The sequence below is a fragment of the Zeus faber genome (assembly GCF_960531495.2).
Source record: "Zeus faber genome assembly, chromosome: 9".
Classification (NCBI taxonomy): domain Eukaryota; kingdom Metazoa; phylum Chordata; class Actinopteri; order Zeiformes; family Zeidae; genus Zeus; species Zeus faber.
In genome coordinates, this window is record NC_137197.1 from 26,476,119 (window position 1) to 26,484,747 (window position 8,629).

The following is an 8,629-nucleotide window of genomic DNA, read 5'->3' on the forward strand; positions in this document are numbered from 1 at the left end:
CAGTCACTGTTTTCAATCTTCTGAACTCGTCTAGGTTCGACGGTGGTTCAGCTGGCGCGTTGCTGGTTAACTGTACTGCCATACCCCTTTTCCACTGAACGAAAAACCCGGTGAAACCCTTTTCTGGCGTGTTCGTGACCTTGAACGTGACACACCAAGAAGAAAATAGACGTTCTTCTCTACTGGCAATGGGAAAGGCATCAATCGCCCATTTTTAACGGGTTTACCCGCGTTTGAAAATACCCTGCTAATTTTGGTGTCAAAAAAAACCCCACTACAACTTGAAACTTAAACCAAAGCTCAGTGTTTACCTCATCTTTAACACACTCCTCAGTCGCGCTCATTTCTGTTCCGTCAGCTGACGACAGTGAAGCAGGTCCTTCCCACCACAACTGGTTGTGGATGAGATTGTTTATGCTCTGGCCTTTGGTTGGTAAATCAGCAGGATTCATTTTACCATCACAGTGTGACCATGAGTCAGTTGTCTAATTTTGGATTTCATTCACCCTGTTTGCCACAAATGGCTTCCATGTATGTGCTGTGCTACGAATCTAATGCAATGTAATCATTGAGTCTGTCCATAAACCGAGCTGATTCTTTTCCATGTTCAGTGCTTCCATTGCCCAATTGAGCTATTAGAGCTCCCATCAACTCTAAATGTGGTGTTGTCAATTTCTTTAGTGGAGCAACCTTTGACTTTGATGCAACTAAACTTCATCTTTCCTCTCTCCTTGCAGGTGGGCAACAGCACTGTATGCCTTTTCACTTGCATGGCGGAAAACGCGCGGCTTATGTGACTGCAAGTTTGTTCGGATCTCTTCGGGCAGCTCAATTGGTAGCTGCTCATCCCAGCTTGTTGGAATAGGCATTTCACCCTCATGGTGAAAGGAGTGAGGAAACCAATCGGATCAAAAATGCGAGCTGATGTCTGTAGCACGCTTTGTGTTTTCTCTTAAACGGTCCCTTTAAGTCAGAGACAAAGTCATCTTTCTCTGGCCTCTCCACACAAACCCTGCAATACATTTTTACAAGCGTCAGGCCCATCTACATACAGGGATTCTCTTCACTTCTTCAATATTTAAACTCTTATTACTCTTATGAACTGTTATTAGGTTACAACACCCCGAACTCCCTTTATCTGGATGACATTGTTTCTGATCATAAATCGATCATTTCTTACACTGCTTTTAACTCAACTGTTCAGAAGCTAATAATAAGCTTGGCCAATATCCATGAGGTTATATCGTGATGCAGTTGCGCCTAAATATGCCAGAGAAAGTGTTCCCATTACGCATGGTTGTACACTGAGTTTTTCTTTTTGTTTCATTCAATTACAACAAATAAATCAATAAATATAGTTTATATTGATAAATTATTATTATTATTATTAATAATAATAATAATAATAATAATAAAATAATAATAATAATAATAATCAAAAATGACATCTAGTTTAATCTGAAATAACAAAAATAACCCTAGATTATTTTTCAACACTATCAATCACCTAACAAATCCAGCCCCTCCTCTGCTTCCTGCCTCATCGATTGATGACTGTGAAATTGTTTCATCTTTTTTTTGTTGACAATATCAAGGTTCTCAGTCCCAACTTAAAGCATGGTCTTGGTGCTCTGTCCCTACCGGATGCCCAGCATTATTGTCAGAGTTCACCCCAAATTCCCCACAAAAACTCTTGCATATTGCATCTCACCTGTGCCCATCTTCCAGTCGGATTGATGTAATCCCTCGCAAATGTCTTCAGGAGGTCCTTTCATTCATAGGCCACAATCCATTATCAACCATTCCCTCCTTTCTGGCTGCGTGCCTTACTAATTTAAGATGGCACGTATCAACCCACTCCTCGGCTCTCACCTGGTTTTCATCATACTTGTCTGTCAGATATTGTATTGTTGATATCAATGATTATGTGTCCTCCTTCTGCCCCTTGCTGACGGTGTGTGGAGCGCCTCGGGTCCATCCTTGGACCTATCCAGTTCTCCTTATAGTCAATTCTATAGCATCGCATACTGTTGTTATGCTGATGTACTGTATTATTATGTCAAACCAAACAACCTTGAATAATCTCAATGTCCTTCATGACTGTTTCGCTGCCATTAGGAACTAGATGTCTCCAGATTTTAACTTTAACTTAAACATGACAAAAATGAGGTTGTTGCGATTGGCCCTGATCACTTTGCCAGAGAGGTTGATCAGTGTATTGGTCCCCTTCCATCACCAAGAACTTTTAAGAACCTTAGTGTTGTTCAGGTGCTGTTGTTCAGCACCTGGACATTGAAAAAACACTTAAATAAGCTTGTTCAGTCCTGCCTCTTCCAATTATGAAATATCGCAAAGATCTCACCCATATTATCACGTATAGATCTGGAGCTAATAATCTATACCTTCACCTGCCTCAACTGAGCTTCCCTGTCTCACCTACAGCCTGTTCAAAATGTAGCTGCCAGACTGTTAACCAGAACAAGCTGTCGATCACACACCACTGTGATTCTTGTCTCCCTTCATTGGCATGGTCGGTTTCAGAATCCACTTCAATATTCTGCTATTCACTTTTAAAGCCCTGTATGGCCAAACCAGTCTTCATACACCAATCAGCCACAACGTTAAAACCACTGTCAGCCACACCTGACCTGGATCTTGGTGTTTGGGATCAGAGTGGCTGCATACCTGTAGCTCACTGGTTGGTCTAATGAGCAGCAGGTAAAACCCCCATCCCCACACACACTCAGGAGAGGAGCCCTTATCATGACCTGTGTCCATCTACTCATGGCTAATTCCAACTGGCCCTCTCTCTACAACCCCGTCTTCGGGGTCTCTGTGCCGGAGGTCCCTGAACACGCCACTCAGGTTGCGCTTGGTAGGCGAAACTGCAAGGGTAGGATGTATTAGCCAGCAAGTGAAGAGTCAGTTCTTGAAGTTGATGTGTTTTAAGCGGGAAAAGACGGGCAAGCGTAAGGATCTGAGAGACTTCTGACAAGCGCCAAATAGTGATGGCTAGACGACTGGGTCAGAGCATCTCCAAAACGGCAGGTCTTGTGGGGTGTTCCTGGCGAACCCCCGATGGGCTCATTGATGCATGTGCAAGTCTAGCCCATCTGGTCCAATCCCACAGAACAGCTACTGTAGCACAAAATGCTGAAAAAGTTCATGCTGACTATGATAGAAAAGTGTCTGAACACACAGTGCATCACAGGGACTTTCACAATATTAGTGGTGATTAGTGGTGGTTTTAATGTTGTGGCTGATTGGTGTATAGTCAGGTCACAGATCTAGGCCTTTGTATCCGTCCCTTGAGTTTAAAGTTGAGTGGGCTTTTAGTGTTTTAGCGCCATCCCTCTGGAGAGAATCTACCTCAATCCATTAGAACAGCCCACTCCGTTGATTGTTTTAAGCAGGTCCTGAAAGCCCCTTTTTTATACGGTTAGCCTCTTTATAAAACCGTTGTTTTGCCCTCTTTGTTTAAATGTCTATTATATTTTATCGTGGTTGTTTTTCTCTGATTTTATAGATGGATTTTATAGCTGTTTGGAGGCTTTTGTCAACATGTGTCCTTTGTTTTGTACCCTCCCTTGTTTGTTTAAATTGTATTCACTTGTGTTTCTTTTTAAGCCACCTGTGCTTGTAAAACACTTTGTAACAGTGTGCTTTAAAAAGCGCTATATAAATAAAGCCCTACTTACTTACTTACTATTTATACGGTTAGCTGACATTGAGATAAATGGTTGTGGTCATGCAATATTAACCATGCAGCATTCAGAAACAGTAGGAACTCAAATTAACCACAAAATGAATGGTTATTTATTTAATCATTGGCAGTAAAACAAAGCACTGCCTGAACAGAAAGTAAAAGCCTTTTTAACAATCAACTTGTGCCTATGAATGGCGACGTTGCACTTTGCGTGCAACGAGGCCAAGGGTGATGGCGAAATGTCCCTCGAATGGAAAGCAGGAGGATTTACAGACTTACTGTCGATCCAGACTCGCAGCCAATGTGGCGGCAGACGGTGTGAATGAAAGAAGGAACTCGCCTCCATCGCTCAGCGGCTTATTAGACGCAATTAAGTTCTGTCACAGTGACACTGGAAATCACAGACAATTTGCTGCATTGAAAGAGTTGGAACGGACTCAACACAAAAGGAGAGCGAAAGCATACTGGCTCTGATCCTCCCTGTGTGTGTGTGTGTGTGTGCGTGCGTGCGTGCGTGCGTGCGTGCGTGCGTGCGTGCGTATGCGCACAGGACAACACGTGCATGAGGACGGTGACACAATGGTACAGGGGCCAGTTAGTCGAGCCAAAACGTCGCCTGCCAGGAATGTCAGCGTTGGACACAGTGTTGTGGAGCGTGTGCGGCGTTTGTGCGTGCACGTGTGTGTGTGTGTGTGTGTTTGTGTGTGTGTGTGTGTGCGCGCGTGTGCGTGTGTCCTTGCCTCGGATTCGAGGTCGACTACACCCTGTGGGCCGAACTCACCATTTCTTAACGTGCACATTTTTAGATACGCATGCACGGCCACATGCACACCCTGCCATGGAGCCCACTGTGACCTATTTGCTGAGTGGATTGGCGTTAGAATGGAGCTGTTTTTCTCATCCATTGACCGTCACATTAACATTTTGGTTTGTCATGCAGTTGGATCAGACCCTGCACCATGTGCTGTATGTTCAGAACAATAGGCAAGCTGCTTCGCCAATCAATAGCAAACACATGCAATTAATCAATGTAATTACTTGCCCCTAGCTTCATGACTGCAAGGTCATGTTGATCTCCATTGCAATTAGCAGTTAGAAGAGAGTGTGTGTGTGTGTGTGTGTGTGTGTGTGTGTGTGTGTGTGTGTGTGTGTGTGTGTGTGTGTGTGTGTGTGTGTGTGTGTGTGTGTGTGTGTGTGTGTGATGGAAAATTTTCCAGTCTTACCTCAATTTCAGTAGATAATATCAGATTGTGATCTGAAGGTATATATCACAGTGTGTGTGTGTGTGTGTGTGTGTGTGTGTGTGTGTGTGTGTGTGTGTGTGTGATTAAGTAGGAAGATAGTTCCTTTGTGTGGGTAGCGTGTAGTGGATGCATTATCCCTCTGATCTGAGAGTCCAGGCACGACCCATTAAACAAACACATTATGGATTCTATTCTATTGGATGTAACCATCACTCTCTCTCACACACACGCGCATGTGTGCGCGCGCGCACACACACACACACACACACACACACACACACACTCTTATCTCTCCCATCTCCAGCTTACGACACGGCTGAGATGCTGTTTGCGTCTCACCCGCACGGAATGCAGATGTGCGGAACCTGCTGCCAACCTCCTTTATTTTCCAGGCGGAGTTCTAAAGCCGCGAGGACGGAGGGAAGCACTTGTTCACGCTGAAACAGCACGACCGGCCTCATGCCTTCCAAACACAAAACCCCGCTGCGGTTGCAGTGAGTCACACCCTGTCTGGCTTTACCCCCGGATCCAGCAATGGCGCCCGGTAATACAAAGGTCAATGGTTTAAGCCCCTGTCAATCCAGCGGCGGCCGTGCAGTCAGTCACTGTGCCTCAGAGCAAGGCACTCCACACAACCTATTTCCCGGCTTTCAAAAGAGTGCCATTTAGGTTGGAAGTGGGAGAGTTTTGGACGTACCCCTTTGCGCCCTATGTTTCACATGAAGAAATCTCCAGTAAAGAGTTAGATTTTCATCAACATGTGGGGAAGGATGTCCGGTGTCCTCGTGGGTTTTGCCGCTACCTGTACACCTCAAATCCTGTTGGGTGAAACTGTACTTTCGAGACGCACTAATACCTGGCGGCACTGGATCTGAGGCTATTCCGCCGACTCGGCACTTTCCAGAGGTTTATAACATCTTTCGCTCCGTATCCGTGGTAACCAAAACAATTTTGTATCTACTATGTAGGCTACTGCAGTCAACTTTAATGGTTCACAGGCCTGGCTGGCGCATGGAAAATTGGGATTCATCAGGCACGGCGAGATGCGCGGCGTCAAAAAAAAGCTCCCCTTATCTTTCTCTCGAGTTTATGGGCGATAGTAATTTCCTGAAGGAAGGGGGGCGATAAATAAATAACGATTCATTTTATAATGAATTGTAGTTAAGGCAACCATGTGGAGCACGCAGGCACGGCGCAGAGCGATCAGGTGACGCGGCCGACTGGTTGGCAACGGGGGGAAAGAGTTCCCGCCCTTCCTCGACTGCACAGCCCCAAACACTCCAGCTCTGTGTCCCTCAGATCAGAGAACAATGGCCTGGTGAGAGTTACTGCTGCAACGAGTCAAGAGCTCCCGTGTGTGTGTGTGTGTGTGTGTGTATGCTGTTTCTCACGGCACTGGGGAAGAAAAGCGGCCTTGTCTCTTTCCATTAGTGACCTGAGCCTCTGTGGCAGCGAGACAGCGGAGAACACTGCTCGGGCCCTGCTGAGCCGAGGAGGACGACGCTGGGTTGGGAGGGAGGGAGGGAGGGAGGGAGGGAGGGAGGGAGGGAGGGAGAGAGAGAGAGAGAGAGAGAGAGAGAGAGAGAGAGAGAGAGAGAGAGAGAGAGAGAGAGAGAGAGAGAGAGAGAGGAGAGAGAGAGAGAGAGAGAGAGAGAGAGAGAGAGAGAGAGAGAGAGGAGAGAGAGAGAGAGAGAGAGAGAGAGAGAGAGAGAGAGAGAGAGAGAGAGAGACACTGCAAGGTGCCGTGAGGTCTCAGTCCGTGTAGGAAGTCATAGATCAGAGGTTTTGACGCGCTGCGACTTGCTTGCTGCGAGCTGGTGTATTTGAGTATATTTGATTATTTCTTAAGCATCCAAACAAACCAACATGTATTAAAGGAGGAATTTTGAAATCAAAAAAGTTGTGCAACTCTTATACTAGCGAGCTGAATAAATCAAATGTCCTTGCCAACCCTGACCGCACGTCACCGCACACTCACCCAACTTGCATAATATCTGTGAATTTTATTGTAATAACACAGGTGTAAAACCGTAGACTCTGCAATAACTTAGTAATTACGTAGTAATTTATACTCTATGTACCTGGACCAATAATGAAATAAACTCATTCTGAGTCTGGTGACTCTGATAGGAGGTAACGGAGACCTTTTGTAGGATTTTGTATTTGCCCTTTTTTGAACATTTGGTTCTTCAAACATTATATTTATCCCCACCAGTTGGAAAGGTTACGCTCAAAATCCGACAATATGGTACAGAACACGTCAGCTTTCTGGTAAGTACATCTGAATTTCCACTTAGGACACAGTGTCCTGTCTTTGAATTGCTAAGGTTACTGACTAATCTCTTCCGTCATTTTGGAATACAGTTGTTTTTATTTAAACGAGTGATTCATTTGATCGACACTTATAATTAGGCACAAAAAAAGAAGAGTGGAGAAAAAGAAGAGGAAGGTCACTTTTCTTGGGACAACAAAAAACAAACCCAAAACCAAAACAATTTGAGAACAGCATCAAATCCACAGAGGAAGCAGGTGTAATATTATATTACTTTATTTATCTTTTGTACAATGTAATTATAATACAAATATGTAGGTTTAAATACAAAAATTCTGTAAATAAAGATTAAAAATAAACTCCACTGGTTTTTTCGTTTTGTTACCATCGCTAAACTATGGTTTTACAATCAAGTTTATGAGGTCATTTAGTTTGCTTTAGTGCGGAACACAATTAACCTACGTAGAATTTTGGAAAGGGCGTGCAAACGAGTCTAGAGGGCGAAAAAAATATATAGATCCCGTGAAATCACAAGTATTTATCTCGTACATGAAGAGCTTCCAGAGAAAGTCGGTAAAATGTCGATTTGTCGGAAAAAAGGGGGGGGGGGGGGGAGCAAACCCCATGGGATGATGGGCCCGTGTTACATAAATGCAGATCCATTTTTGCCACAGGAACGGACCGATCTGCTAATGAAGGCGCATGGAGTTAGGGAGGGAGAAAAACCTGGACCGTACTCGGACAGATTGTGGAGTCGCCCGTGACGACGCACACCGTGGCGCCTGTAGAAGACATGGTGGGATACTCCCGTTTACTATATATGGAGTTCACTTTAAAATAACGTAAAAAAAAAAAAAAGACACTTGATTCTTCACTTCAGACACTGTTATATCTGACTTTATACTGAGTGACGGTCAAAACACGTGGTTTTGAAGATGTGGCGTGGGGGTGGGATTTGGAAGGGGGTGGCTCGTATTCCGGTGTGAACTACGTGGCGGGTACTTCCGTGTCCGTGATACATGTCCGTGATACCATACTTCAAACCCTCTCTTCCCTCTTCTCAACCCCCCCCCCCCCCCCCCCCCCCCCCCCGTCGCATTTCCTCCATCTAGGTTCCTTCTCACCTTCTACCTCCACTTTTCTCCAGGTTTCCAACCCGTTCTCACCTCCACTTTTCCCTCTCTCATTCCATTCTTCTCTAAAACCCGCCCCCACCCCACTCCCCTTGTGTCACGCCCTGTGACTCTCTCTCTCTCTCTCTCTCTCTCTCTCTCTCTCTCTCTCTCTCTCTCACTCTCATCTCTCTCTCTCTCTCTCTCTCTCTCTCTCTCTCTCTCTCTCTCTCTCTCTCTCTCCTCTCCTCTCTCTCTCTCCTCTCTCTCTCTCTCTCTCTCTCTCTCTCTCTGC